This window comes from Cygnus atratus, chromosome 3 (genome assembly GCF_013377495.2).
Source record: "Cygnus atratus isolate AKBS03 ecotype Queensland, Australia chromosome 3, CAtr_DNAZoo_HiC_assembly, whole genome shotgun sequence".
NCBI classification, from domain to species: domain Eukaryota; kingdom Metazoa; phylum Chordata; class Aves; order Anseriformes; family Anatidae; genus Cygnus; species Cygnus atratus.
The window spans coordinates 9,928,079-9,943,395 of record NC_066364.1 but is presented as its reverse complement, the minus strand read 5'-3'; the positions used below and the strand labels follow the sequence as shown (position 1 = coordinate 9,943,395).

At 39.2% G+C, this 15,317-nt stretch overlaps 1 protein-coding gene across 1 annotated transcript in view; it reads right to left on the bottom strand.

Annotated features, from left to right (window-relative positions):
• The window catches only part of LDAH (lipid droplet associated hydrolase), a 118,794-nt gene that overhangs the window by 86,004 nt on the left and 17,473 nt on the right, over positions 1–15,317 (bottom strand). The window lies entirely within an intron of this gene.

Below are 15,317 nucleotides of genomic sequence, written 5' to 3'. Positions count from 1 at the left end.
TTTGCATTAAAGCTCAAGCAGCTGCTTATCTCTCCCATCAAGGCACATGAAAATCAGGCAAATGTAAAGAAATCCCGAGATCTTACAAAAATATCACAGACATTAACGTGTGTACCACTTGATCCAGGTATCTGTCACTCAGAACATGGAATATCTCTCTGTTACCACTTGAAAACAGGTATGCTATTTACAGACAATCCAATATTTGGTCATTTGGTCAAGATTTCCATACAAACCTTTAATCTTTACTCCTCACAGTTTTTGTTTGTTTTTCTTTTGTATATGAGCAGTGACAAAGTGTCGAGGGGCTTAAGTTGAGAGTAAATCCATACAAAAATGAAGCAAGCCTTGCTTCCCGATTCCCCCAGGATACATAAAAATTCCACACATATATAAAAACATATAATTTCTCTCTATTTATTTCCTTTTCCAGGGTAGTCCCCCACTGGTTTCTTATTATCATTTAGACATCAGCAAAGCCTGCCATTGTAGCTATGATTGCTCAATTGTACGCCCTTCACTTGCATACCAAACAATTCTTGGTTTGGATATCATCAACAGCAGGAGGAGGCAAGAGCAGTATTGTGTAAAGAGGCATTCAGCTTTTAAGACAAAGACATCCCAAAATAACACAAATGTATTATTGCAAGAATATGAGGGAGAAAAAAAAGATCAACACTAAAATTGTGTAAATTCCTTTGTAAAAGTCTGACTGTAATAACAGGCTGAGGCAGTGTAAGTACTGACAGGGGCAGAGAAGGAGAGGAGTTGGAGCTGACATCAAATGAGCACTTGTAGAAATGGCAGGCGGAGGTAAAATGTGGGTTTATTCCCCTTCTTCCCTTCATACAGTGGGCATTTTGGGTTCTTTCACTTCAACCCTTTTGCTCTTCAGATAACATACAGTGAGCTCGTTGCTCTCCGAAGAGGCTTTCCCTCAGTGTAGTGTTTCCAGAGGAGCACTTACTGACCACAGAGAAGCAGTGCAGCAGGCACCCACTGCCACCTCTGGCACAGACACATACTCAGAAGCTGGTGAGCCCCTTGCTCACGCCAGTGATGATACATGGGCAGAACATAAAAGCCTTCCACTCTAGGTAAGATATTACACATGCTTCATCCATCACTTACATGTAATAGACTATGAGTCTCTGATGGTTTTTAAATCCTAAAAAAAAACCTGATCTTGAAACAGGATTAGTTTTACTGGAATACACAGATTTGGAAAATGGGGAAAAAAAAGAGAATAGTGTCAGTTATTTTGTGCTTATAAGCATCTCTTTGTAAGCTTGAAATTCAAGGAGAATTAAAATAAGCTGTTGTATACACAAACTCAAGAACACACAATGGAATTTTTGCAAGCTGATTTCCAGAAAACCCATTTAAAATTCCCAGGGGTCACACATACAAGCCTTTACATTTCCCACCTTCCTACGACCTCATTTTATTTGACCCATAAAAATGTTCATCTACTTTTTTCATTTTTATACTTCAAAAGTGTATCAGAGATGGAGCCCCAGAGATAATAAGATTAAATCTAGACATCATTTGTCAAGCTTCTTGGGTTGAAGTTACATAGAGGAAACTTGTCATTCAGCAAGGTTGAAGATGAAAGTAGCAGCAACCCAAAGTAAAGTGCATTTTTTGCAGTATAAATAGTCATGAAGTTTCAGCATGATACTTAGTCCTGCAATATAATGGAATCTTGGGATCAAGGAATCATGTTAATCTTAAAACTAGCCTTTCTTCTTTACATTTTTTTTTCTGAGTATCTGTTTCAATTATTCTCTCCTTTAAAAATGCAAAACAAAGAAAGGCAGGAAAATAAAAACAGCTGTCTTTCAAATGTCCTTCCCATCCTCAGCCAGGTGAACCTAACATGTAAGGATGTAAGGACTCTCATGATTCAGCCATCAGCTGATGATCAGGTAAGTACGAAGTGCTCATGAACCACTGAGTGAGGCTTTGGATCAAACACTACACAGAGCTTGAAGCGCAGTACTTCTCCAAGAAAAGTAAAGGGGATTTTTATTCTGTGATAAATGGGATGTATATGTTAGACAGATAAAGGAGAAGATCCATAAATGCAAAAGCAACCCCTTTCCCCCACTCTCTGCACACACCTGCTCATGGTAAAGGATATTCTGTGGAGTCAGTTGTTAGATCTGCTATTGATACTTTAAAATGCCTTGAAGGGGTATGAATGAGAACTGCTGGCACAAATGGAAAGGAAAATCAACAACAAAGATTTTAACAGCAAAGCTTTCTATAGAGAAATCACCATGTGTAAAGCAGCTATAAATTTGTTCTTTATTGAACTTTCAGTTTCAATGGAGTTACTCCAGATTTTCACTGACTTAAGTAAAAGCAGAGCTGTAGTCCCGGCTCTTGAAAAGCCTGTATACACAGAACTGCTAAGTGGAGAATGTTAACCTCCAATTATAGATCAAACTTGCATCTCTGCAAAGTCAGCTATTTTATACGGTTTTAACTTCAGCTTCTATCTGTCAAAAGACTTTAAGGGGAGCAAACAAAAAACTGAAATGGATAAAGATTTTTTTTTCTATACAAAAGAGTTACAGTAATATGCTAATGGAAATATCTGGGGCTTAATATGCACAACAATCTGTGATCAACAACAGTTTGGGCTTGTCTATTGCAGTCAAAGTGTTGTTCAATTAAACAATCTTATTTTATTTTAAATAAAAGGAACAACCAGGTTCATCACACAGGCATGGAGGTAACGCAGTGCTCATTTGTGCATTTTAAGGATTTCCCAGTACATCAAAACAAACCTGCTTATGTTCTTTCACTCAGCCCCAAAGTGTCAAAAAATAGAAACCATAAGTAAATGCAATGTTAACCTCCCTAATTTGAAGGTTACTCCAGTTATTTGAATGGCACATCAATCCTCAGACACCTCAGGGCACCTGAATCATTCATGCATGCCAGCAAATCTCAAGTTGCAGTCATCTGAACCAAGAAGCACATCTTAAGCAGTTACTCTCAACTGTGCTTAATTTTAAACTGTGTTTATGTTGTTTCAGAAATTTTTTTAAACAATAGCTCTAAGTGGTGGCCATAACAGAAAAAGACACAAAACTCTAAAACACTGCGGATTAGCTTAATTTGCAAAAAGATTTCTAAGCATTTCATGGGAATAATATGTTACATGGACAATTTGCACAGTGAATCGGACCGCAGTTGGACCACTTTATTCCGTATACTCACAGATGTCAATAACCAAGGAACTCCTGCTACCTTCTCTGTTCCTTTCTGTAACACAAGTCATTTCATCCAGCTGTTCCACATACAACCCTAAGTCTTTCCATTTTTAATCTGAAGATGAAATCTCCTTGCTTTCCTGACGTGTTCCACATACTGCTAAAGCAAAACTGGGCAGCCTGAAAGAATTTGCAGGGGTGCAACTCTGAGCTATACAGGGAGAGGTAAATGTTCTCTATCCACTTACACATACTGCAGATACAGGTTTTCAAGAACAGGGAGTTACTCTATAATCACCCAAACAATTAAGAATGTGAAAATTACTCATAAACATGCATTTCCCTGAATTTTGCTTTCAAATACTTTCTTTTTAGTGTTTTCTCCATTAAGATTTTAAAAACCAGCAGCTTCCTTCTTATTAAGACAGCTAGCAGTGGGGAGACAACAACTTGTACAAACTAAGTATCTGCCCCAGGATATCAGTGATAGATAATCACTTTTATCCCGTTTTCACATTATTTCCTCTACGAAGTGGCATAAAGACAAGCTTAGCCTGTCTTAAAAGGAAATATGCACTTATGCTTGAGATGCTGCACTTCCAGGAAAGAAATTACCTGGATTCAGGAGGTTTAAATCTAGGTACATATGCCATCAATGTAACTCAATCTACCCACTTAAATCTGGATGCAAAACAACAAATATATAAGGATTATTTAAAAAGTCACAGGCCATACCTAATCCCCACAAGCAACATCAGCTTTTGACTCTTACAAATTGTCAAGAATACTGAATTCTTCTGCAACAGTCAAATATTAATGTAAAATGTAAACTGTAATCAAGAGAGCATTAGTATTAGACAACTCTGTTCAAAAATAATTCTCAGACTTACTGAGGAACATACAATGAATTCCACAATTGTGGAACATTTCAGGTTAGGTATAAAGATATACAACAAAACATATAGGAAAAGCCTTCTCTCCTGAAAGGGGTAGCTCAAAAATGGATACAGGTCACTCGAAGAGAGACTAAAAGACAAAACGAAAGTAATTCCTAGCAGTTTTGGAAAGGATATCTAACCCGAAAAAGATTTATTTCAGCCTATAGTAAATGCCAAGGGGGGTGGGGAGTGAAGGAGAAGAAATTTATGTGTAGCTAAATCATCCCAAACAGCTGTGCGGTTTCTTGCACCTTGTTTTTGAACCAAGCTTTTGGGCCCTGTGCACTGTCCTCGATGCTTTCAGCCACGTCTCCCAAAGCCTGCCCATCTGCAGGAGCAGTAGCTGGCACCGGGCTGTGGTGCTTCGTGCACTTCTCTAGCAGTTGGTTTCTGTTTCCTTTGGGACCTCAGCAGGACCATAAAGAATAAAAGCAGCTACATGAATAGAAGAAGGGAAATACACAGCCAGCAGTGGGTTTACAGAGAACTTTGAGGAACTGGAAAACATGCCAGCAATTACCATGAGTTTAATTTTAGAAATAATCCACAATTTCAGAACTAAGTATGTATACCACAGTATTTACACGACAATCTCTTGCAACAAAACCAAATGCAGACTTTTTTTTGTTTGTTTGTTTGTTTTAAACGAGCAGCCATAAATCACGCTGGAAATCCAGGGGCGCACAGCAGGACCACACAAAAATCATTTTTGTGGCAATGATTCCAACTGCCTCTTTGCAGAGCTGCCAAAGCTCCCAGCTCCGACCCGAAGGATCGACATGACAAGCTCCTCGCTCAAGGAAACTTAATCCGTCTTTGGCGTCTGACCAGCCACCATGGAAGAAGATGCAACTCCCCTATGTTAATGAATGGAAAGCAGCCCACGCAGATGTCAGGAGGATTTAAATGGAGCATGTTAAAAAAAAAATACAATGATGTTCTCACACTTGGGAAAAAACTGCAGAAACCGACACCACAGCTGACAATCAGGCCTTAAAAGGAAACACACAGGTTTCTTTGCCGTGCAGGGTCAAGGAATTTCAAATAAAACCTGTCAAATAACATCTGAATGGCCATCACAAACTCACGTCAATTAAACTTTCACCTGTTTGCACATCGAGGGGACTGAAATTCTTAGCTCTGTATTCTGTTTAGAGTGTGTGCGAGGGGAGCAACATCAGCCAAAGAGCAAATAATAACAAAGACAGCATGCAGAAACACATGTGAAAACTCTTGTTTGATCCTCTCTAGCTCTGGAATCATGAGTTTGGCTGGAAAGCACCTCAATGTGAAAGGTTTTCACAATGTGGTTGTGAAAACAGGGAATCTCATAAGGACTCAGCCAGGTGCCTGTAACTGCTTATTACAGAGGTTTTTCAAGAACATTGCACATTTTTCCCCTATATATATATATGTATATATTTGTTTCTCATCTCTCTCTCTCTATATGGGAAAATACATATAGCTTTTAGCCTGATACAACTATAAAACTTATATTTGAGATTTCATAAGACGTATTCTGTACATGCATTTCACAGAGCAAATACACCTGCCTTGCTGTTCTCTAACGCTGCTCCACCTTTATGACAAATGTGGGTTCATTTACCTCTGAAGAGGTCCCATGGACAGCCTAATAAACCTGAATTAAACTAACAACGTTGTTTTTCCCTAAGTGAGAATTGTGCCTGATGGAAAAAAAAAAAATCTCAGGAAACTGTGACAGAACCGTTTTCTGTTTTTTTCTGCTTTTTTTTTTTTTCATAGTAATGATTAAAAGCATCTATCCAGACAGATATGAAAACAAGTCTGAAATCCTGATTTTGGCAATGGAAATCTACTGGATTTTGTCTGCAATTGATGTTGCAGGAGCGTAACACAGTTATAAACGTAAATATTGACATACATCTGGTGACTTCAGTGTTTCAACCAGGTAAGACACATACAGAAATATAAAAAGAAATAAAAATAAAGTTATCAATGATTCCTTCAGTATGCCTATAAAAAAATGATTCTTGAAAGGGAGTTAAGAATCTAAGTATGAAACTGAAAAACATGAGTTCACAATGAAACAGTGAATTTTTCACTATATTTTTAAAAACGATAACCATGATTTACTAGAGCTCACGATTAACTAATTTTTGTTCAATTTTCTGCATATTAGATTAAAAATTAACACTTTTAATTAGATCTCCTGGTACACACCTGCACATACAGTCTCCTGTGCATCTGCTTTGGCAGATGAAGACAGATTTTACTACTTTAAAACCCACAGGCTGTTGGTCTGTGTGACCCAGTCTGTGCTGCAGCCCATCCTGCAGCAAGCTCCACCTTGGGTCTCGAATTCCCAGTGGGAATTCTTCAGTTGACTTCAGGGACTGAAGCAGAACTGGAGCAACAGAAAACTAATCTTGTGAAAGAAACAAAGGAGAACAAAGGACGCGGGCAGAAGAGGAACATGAGACTTGGTGTCAAATGGGTTCACAATAAAGCCTACGAAACATTTGAATAACACAACCCTGATGAGACAACATCAGCAGGAAGAAGACAAAGACGAAAATAAACAATTCAAAAACAAGATAACCACAAATTATTTGTTTTGTGCAGATAAATAGCTCTGCAGATTTTATCGATTTTGAATAAGATTCAAGCAGGAAGTAAACAATAAATTCAAAAAGCACCAGAAATTAAATTTTCAAATTTGTATCAGAGATCTGTCTATGCTGTACTGCTGGTGAGAGCTACAAAAAAAGAAAAGTATAAGCTTGAGAGCTTTAAGGTCATTTATTTTTCTTTCTTCCTTAAGACAGACTTCAGAATAAAATATTTTACAGGTAGGTAACAAATAGCTATGAAGAACACGAAGACAGCAGATGTTAGAAAAAGTCTGAAAATGCGTTGCTGCAATTTTTGTGGACAGAAAAGATTTCTTTTTGTGGGTCAAGAACGTCAATGAACATTCTAAGGTGTTTTTGTGCTTGCATTTATTAGTGTTCAGAAAGGTAAGACAAAACAACAACCTGTTCTGCATATGATAAACCATGAAGAAAACCCAAGACTGAGGAAAAAGGCCATGTAGTAAAGATATTTGTAACCAGTCCTGAGAAGATATTCCATGAAGACTTCTGCAACTCAAACGCTTCAGTCAAACACTTTCCTCCTTCATAAACACAAGTCACTGTGGACAAGCACAGACGTTTAGCCATTTAAGACCTACCACGAAGAGTTTTTGTCCATAAGAGAAGCCTTTAATAATGGATATGAGAGATCTAAGACTTAAAGGTGGAAAGGCGTTATGTAAGTACATCTTACTAAATATTTATTTATTCTTATGGGAGCTTTTAAATCCATCAGTAAAAAACAAGATTTCCTCTCAAAAATGGAAATCAGGACAATGATCATAATCCTCTATCCTGCTCACAGCAGGAAACCAATGGACCAAGAGTGATGACTTACTGAATGTTTGGCTCTATTGTTTTCATAATCTAGATGCTGAACATAATGGGTGAAATTTATTTTGTTTCAGTGGTCCATTGGAGTTACTATATAGAAATAGGACCACGTTACCTAGAGTCTGAAAGGAGGCATTTATTTTTCATGATTTTTAAGAGATCACTACGTCAAAATATTTATTATCAATGGAAATCCATATCAGCTCTGGTACTTCTAGATGTAGATGCCAAGAAAAAAGGAAATATACACATTTTAATTGCATTATCTGTACATGATGCACATGGCTAAACTGGATTTCCATCATAGGTGGGTCCTCTGGCAGGTACTTTCTTCTTCCCCTCTGCCTCAGACATCATAGGGAAAAAAAAAATAAAAACTTCTTTAAATGGTCAAACCAAGCAAAATACTCTAGAACACAATATTTCCATAACTCAAGCCAAGCTTCTGCACATAGCAGGAGAGGGATTACTTCCTCTTCTGATTATGCTTTGTGGCCAGGCAGGCAGGAAGAATCCATGCTGAAAACAACGCCTCATTAACAGGGAGAGGACATGGAGAGAAGACTACAGATAGAGAAATTTCGGCGAGCCAGTAAGTCACATCTGCCACCCAGATTTAGGAGAGGGAAATGCTGTCAAGCACAGTTGGAGTTTCAACCATCCTGTCATTACTCTGCCTCCTCCAACTTAACAAGCTTAAATGTGCCGAGCCCCCATCAGAGGTACTGCTGTAGCACTGGGAAATTCAACAAAAAGTGGCATATTTCAAGCCTAGATCTGACATACAGACTCCTCTCTGCATGAGGAATTTTTTATTTTTAATGAAAGATACATTTTTTTTTCTTTTCTAAAGACAATGGAAGCCGGTGGGCTGACCCAGTAAACAAAGCACAACTGTCAGCATATTTTAAAATATTACTCACAAACAAGTAGTCCATAAGCAGCAAAAATAATGGAGTACAGCGTCCTAAGAATTTAATTTTCTTCTATCTAATACAGGATACCTAACATAGGATAGAGCACACCATTCCTTCAGTGGCTACTCTACCAGTCCGTATGTTCTCTATCCAAATTCTTATCTTCTCAGTATCTTCGAGTCCCCTTTTGCTCCAAAAGATTGGGGGAAAACCAGCTGATGTGTTCAAAGTTTTACTGGAGTTAGAAAGCAGAAACCAGACAGGTACATAAAAATTAATGTTATCCACAAAGAACTGTTTTCTCAACAAGTCAAACTGCTTATCCCCATGGAATAAAGAGGAGAGCCGTCGAAGAGCTTTGGTCCGAGTCCAGACAGCACATCTCATTGACAAGTCTTCAAGAACTTGACCCAGGAAGATTTCATTATTCCCATTTTCTAAATGAGGAAATGGGAAATAATAAACAGGCTGTTGTGGTGTAACCCGGCAGGCAGCTCAGCACCATGCAGCTGTTCGCTCGCTTCTCCCCAGTGGGATAGGGGAGAGGACTAGAAAAAAGGTAAAACTTCTGGGTGGAGATAAAGGCAGTGTAATAGGACAGAAAAAGAAGGGGTAATAAAAACAAAAACGATAAGAGCATCTACAAAGCAAGCGATGCACAATGCAATTGCTCACCACTCACTGACCAATGCCCAGCCCATCCCCGAACAGCAGCAGCTGCATGCAAGTATGTGAATCCAAAGCGTTCTGCTGCATTTCTCACTAAAATATAAATCTATGCTCGTTACCTTATCTTCTGATAAGAAGACCTGTAGTCAAGGGGAAGGAAAATACATATTATCTTGTCCTATATAAACCCATCTATCTAGGTTGCTATGCTACATGGACTTTAGAGTGTAACCTGTTTGCATTGATTGCTGTTGCATTGCATATACCAGCTACTGAAGTGTAAGAAAGCTCCTTTTCCGCTGTCGATTTTTATTCGGGAAAAAAAAAAATGAAACCAACCTAAAATCTGAATTCTCTGCATCAAAATCTGTGAACTCAGGGTCAAATATCAAGAGTTGGCAGCTTCATCTGGAGCTGCGGTGCGAACACCAGCAGAAGCCACAAGGCAGGGGCATTCACAGCGAATCACTACCGCCTGGTGTGACCCGTGGGGCACCAACTGCTCCAGAAAAGTCTCAAGACAGAGCGTGTGAACCCACACATACGCTGTGCATGCTAAGGACTGACACCACAACCCAACTACGGGAAGTTCTGCAAGGAGTCTGCTGAAGGAACCCCATCCATCCCTCCCAGACTGCCATTCCCGCCCCCCTACCATGGCTCACCAGCCTCTGACTTACACTGGCACAACTGCAGGGCCGTGCTGTGAACCCAAAAAGGGAATGGTTCCAGCTTAAAATCGACCCCAGAAATAAATGTATGTACGTACTTAACTCACAGCATGACCTCCCAAACTATTGTTCTGGCCTAACCGAGGGGCGGAGTGGCACAGTGTGGTGGGAACAGGAATACCTTATGCCACTATTGTTGACAAACATTTTGGATTGTGAAATTACGGCCTTACAAAGTTTGTTTTAAGTGCTCCAAGCATTAAACTCTTAGATTTCCAGTGCCTGGTGGGTCTTAATATATACACTAAACATTTTCTAACTTGTGTTATACTTTAGACTCAGCAAAGCCTGCTTTATGGCCTTAAGACAAGGGCTTGATGGTTAAAGGCAAGAGCTCGATGAATACCCCAGATCCTCCTCCCAGTCTCCAAAGGGAGGTTCAAATACGTCCCACTTTCAATAAAGCAAGGAACAGCAGAGACTTTCCAGGAAAGCTATGATTGCCTCACATTGATTACACAAGATCATTAGAGTGACAGGTGGGATACAGGAAAAAAATAATATATTCTTGAGAGCTTTAGGAATACCAGCTGGCTTTCTGCGAGCAGCAGTTCAGGAGGCAAGAAGTACGTTCAAGGCAGCAACTGGCTGTTTCAAGTCCTCTGATATAGTTGTGCTGGTCACAGGGGCCAAGAGTCCAACACAACAAGGTTCTCAGGACGATTCCCTGCATGAGGTGTAACATATCATCAATAATATCATCTTTGTTTTTCAGTACCTAAAAATGAAGTACCCTTCCTCTCTGCTTCATTTCTTCAGCTGAGAACTGACAACAGCAGTGCTGCTCTACTTGGGAAGGTCTGGTGGGAATAAGCACAGCTAGCAGAACACGTGTAACTCCTTCTATTTGAAACTACTGGAGGTAAGAAGATAAACACAGAGGACAGTGCTAACATGATGGTAAATATACATCCACACAGAAAACAATTTGTAAATATATATATATGCACACAAAAAACTTGTTAGCTTCAGCTTCAGATCATGAAAACTAAGCCTGTAAACAGAAATGATATGCATTTTTTTTCCAATATTAGCAGGAGAGCAGTTAAACTATGACTTTCATGTCAAAATTATCATTGCATCTAAAAGAATTACTTAATTCAAACCACCCAGATCCAAAGCGAAATCAGCATATTTTTTTTTTAACATAACAAAGAGATGAAGTATTTAAGTGTGATAAGTTATTTTCCTTAATGTCCTTTGGGTATTTAGTGCTGTACAAACAGATGATGATACATGTCCTGGTGCAAGTATTTCACAAAACCAGAAAGAGTGGAGCTGCCCAGAGTTAAACATTCTAGGAGAGGAAGTATTCGTTGTCTCACTCTATCCAGTTGTGCTTTTATTGGTTATTTATTTACACATTGTTAGCTGACTGTTACTGAATGCTGGCTTAGAGACTTTGGTGATAAATTAGATAAATTTTGCAAACGGGAATGAAGATTTGTTTGGTGGTTTGCTACACAATTTGTGAGGATGACTGAAGCATCTATTGAAAAGCAACCCAGTGGCAAGGCTGGGAACAAAAGCCCCAACATTCCAGTCCTTACATTCTCTGCTCTAAGTGGACTTCCTTTATTTTGCTCCCCATAACACAAGTTAAAGGCATTTTTATGACCTTCAACAACCACCAGAATCATTAATCACTGCCCCATGAATGGTCCTATAAAACTATTATTTTTTTTGCAATGCACAGACTGTGGAGAAACAGTCAGTGCCTACATATGCATTCAGATGATAGCCTGAAGCCTGCTGGTGTATGGTATAGCTGGCTATTACAGCAAAATGCTTTCCAAGAAATGCTATATTTTTTCTCTAATCTTTAGAACAGCTCCCTCTTCTGGCATACCCTTTCCATACTGTGTTTAAGCACCACTTTTCACTCCTTAGCAATTTTTAATTCTATTTGGTACCAAACACTCAACAAACCCAGACTTCAGTGTTATGCAGTATGCAGTGTGCAGTATGGCTGTGAAGGCAAGAAGTGGGCAGGTGAAATTACAGTTCTTGGAAAAGGGGCTAATTCCAATCAACTATTTAACTAAGATTATCCATATGTTTATGTTTACTACCTTTTGGGTGCACCCCCCTCCAAAAAATACATAAAGATCCCAATCCACACCTGGACAAGAAGCCTGGATGACCAGATTGATTGCAAATCGAGCCAGATTTGCAGACTCACGGAGGCTGGCTGGGACCTCTCAAGATCATCCTGTCTGTCCCTCTGGCTCATGTGTGGTCAGCTGGAGACAGTCACCCAGGAACGTGTCCAGCTGGGTTTTGACCATGTCCACAGCCAAGAGACTCCACGACACCTGAGCAACTGAATCCCTCTGCAGGTAGAAAGAGTCCTGGCAGTGCCCAGCCCTAGCCGTTGCTCACACAAAGCACTTATTTTATCTTAAGGAACATTAATTCTTCTTAATTAGGTGTTTAATAACAAGCTAGAGGAAAGAGTCCCTTTTTGAGCCAGGTGACATGGACCCAGACTGACTCTTCAAAAAAAAAAAAAAAAAAGGACATCTCTCATAAACGGCTTGATAGTGATAAAACTGCAAAGGTACAAGGTGAGGTGAGGCTGGACAGACAGTTTGATTGCTGGTGCACTGGCACTATTCAGTCAACAAAAATAATCTTTTACTGCTTAATGCAGACAGAACAGGTTCTTGATTTTGTTCATAAAGTTGTTGCTGGAGCTCATTCAGTGACTGTGAGCACAAAGCATACGCGGCACTAGAACAGGAGCCAGAACCTCGAAGTGCCCTTGCCCAGGAAGTACAAAGTCATCTTTCCTCTTCGTCTGCCTGTTCACTACCAGCAGTATTTCCCTCCGCTCCTGTGCAAACAGCGAACCTTGCCATGCCCTGGGGAGGGCGCACTGACTGACCTGCAAAGGAGGCAGAGGAGGGAAGTGCCTCCCTTGAACGACTGAATGGTCTCACTCCAAAAGCTGATTTTGCTTCACAAACAGTTTTGCTCTTTTTGCTTTTCACTGGTTTAATCGCGCATTAAGTACCAAGGTTCATGTACCAGATTCTGAATTACATAGACGCCAAGGCTGCCGGAAGCTATATGCTTCAACCTAATCCACTAATAGTGGGAGTCCTTACAAGATCTCGTGCAATTCTTGCTTACAAATGGTTACAACATACAGATCATACAGCAAGAGGCCCATTTAAGCCCATTGATTTTGTTTAAATTAAAGCATATCCTAAAACCCAGTTGAAGAGAATTGGAGTAAACATGCTTTACATGGTTTGTAGAGAAAGGAACTTTTTTTTTTTTTTAAATGACAAGCAAAGTCCTTAGTCCTGGTGGTAACAGTAGCTCCTTTGGTAGGCCTCTGAAAAACTACTCATTCCAGTGATTGCTCAGCAGACAGAATGATTAACAACTTTACAATAGCAAAGGGAAAAAAAACAAATGTTAAAATACAAAGTAATTAAGCCTCAGGGCTATGCAATTAGTTTTAATGCGAAGTATTATTGTATACTGAACCTTAATAAACTTTTCTTATGAAAATGTTGATAGATGATTTTTAAATATCAAAGCAACACATGAAGACAAAGCCAAAGTATTGAAGACTTTTCAGAGTCCTTGCAGAACAGTCAAAAATAGAACTTCAAAGTCTTTAAAGCTAACAGGAAGTCTCACTTCAAGGGAGAACACGTTGAAGACTTGTCATAATCTAGAAAAATTGTACTATTTTCACTACTGAAAAACAGCTAAGTAGTCTTGAAGTGACAGCAGTCTTGTGAAAGTACATGTAGCTACTCCTAAGAGAAGATCAGAATCCAAGTCTCAGCCATCTGTTGTGCAGAAAACCATAAGCAACTCTTGACTGGGAGGATTATCTCAAGAGATTAAATCTTTATACTTTAAAGAAAGCATCTGTTTAAAGCCTATAAGGACTTAAACACCACCAAGTCACTGCATAAGTTGGTAAAACAATATGATGATCCAATATCCCAGCAGCAATCTGACTGCAAGCAGGCAGATCAAGAAAGTTGGCAAGCACAGGGAATGCTCTGCATGTACGCCAAAGCAGCAAATTCTGAGGTTTCTGTATATTAATGAACAAAACTTCTGTAGCATGCTTCACCACAAAAAAATATTATTTGTATTATTCATTATCAACCATGAACAAAGTTTCCTGAGTACAAGATAGCAAATAACAAAGTTGCCTAGTTTACAGCAATGGTAACAAAACTGATGCTGGGAATGAAGATAATGCAATGCACTCCTGCAATGAAATACAAGAGAAAAACTTTATGAAGATGGAGCTAAACAGCACGGTGGTTTTAAAATTCATACTGTATTTATTTACAAAGTTAAACGTTTCATAAGTACACAGACACAAATAGACAGATACTCTTAAAACAGTAAAAAAAATATTCCATTACACTCTGTGGATCCTGGTTTTCAATGAATCCAAGCAATGTTAAATATTGCTGTAGTAGATTTTATACTTCACTGCTAATTTTACACTAAACAAACACTGCAAAAAGGAAAAAGCAGACCTTTATAACACAAGAGGAAAAAAATAATTCCCGTCCTTTCCCGTAACGCCTACATTTCCAGAAAACGGGGAACCTGATCATGTATACATTTAATTTTACTCTGAGTAAATTTCATTGATTTTAATAGAAAAGAATTCATATTAAGAACTGTAAACAAGCACACATATATTATTGACTGAGGACAAGAGGACAAATTGGGCCTTTTACACAGTAATTACTTCAATAAATACATATTCCTATACAGTGGTTTTGCTTACACAAGGAAAAATGTTATGAAACAAGAAAGTTCACATTAAACATTTCAACATATCATTTATTCAAGTGTACACAGACCACCATATGTAAAAGCATTAGCCTGTTGTTAAATGAGACTGAACTCCACTGAATGTTCTGCATTTCAACTGCTTCAAGCATGGGAAGCAGTCAGTCCACAGGAGGCAGACTTCTGCCTCGTTTGAAGTCGATGGGAATTTTACCACTGGCTTCAGAATACGAGAATGTTTTGGAGCCAGCTCCCTCAACCCTTTTCAAAAAATAAGTCATGGGAGAGAGAAATCCTCCCCATCAGGAAGGAATCTGACTAACAAAAAGAAAATGAGGATATAGGATTTATTCTCAAGCGTGTTGCAATCCCAGCAGAAGCTGAGAATTTTATCATCCTCTTCTATACTTGCCTCCCCCATGCCCTGTTTGGGCTGTATGTAAACAAAATCACACGCATGGATTTCATTAACACCAGAAAGCACGTACCAGACCAGGAACACACAGAACAACGCGTCACCCACAGTAGGACTAACCATGCTCCGTTCAGATCACTGAGCACTTGGCTGCGCATGCCTCCGTGTTTGAGGGAGAGCTGCCCTTGTCTG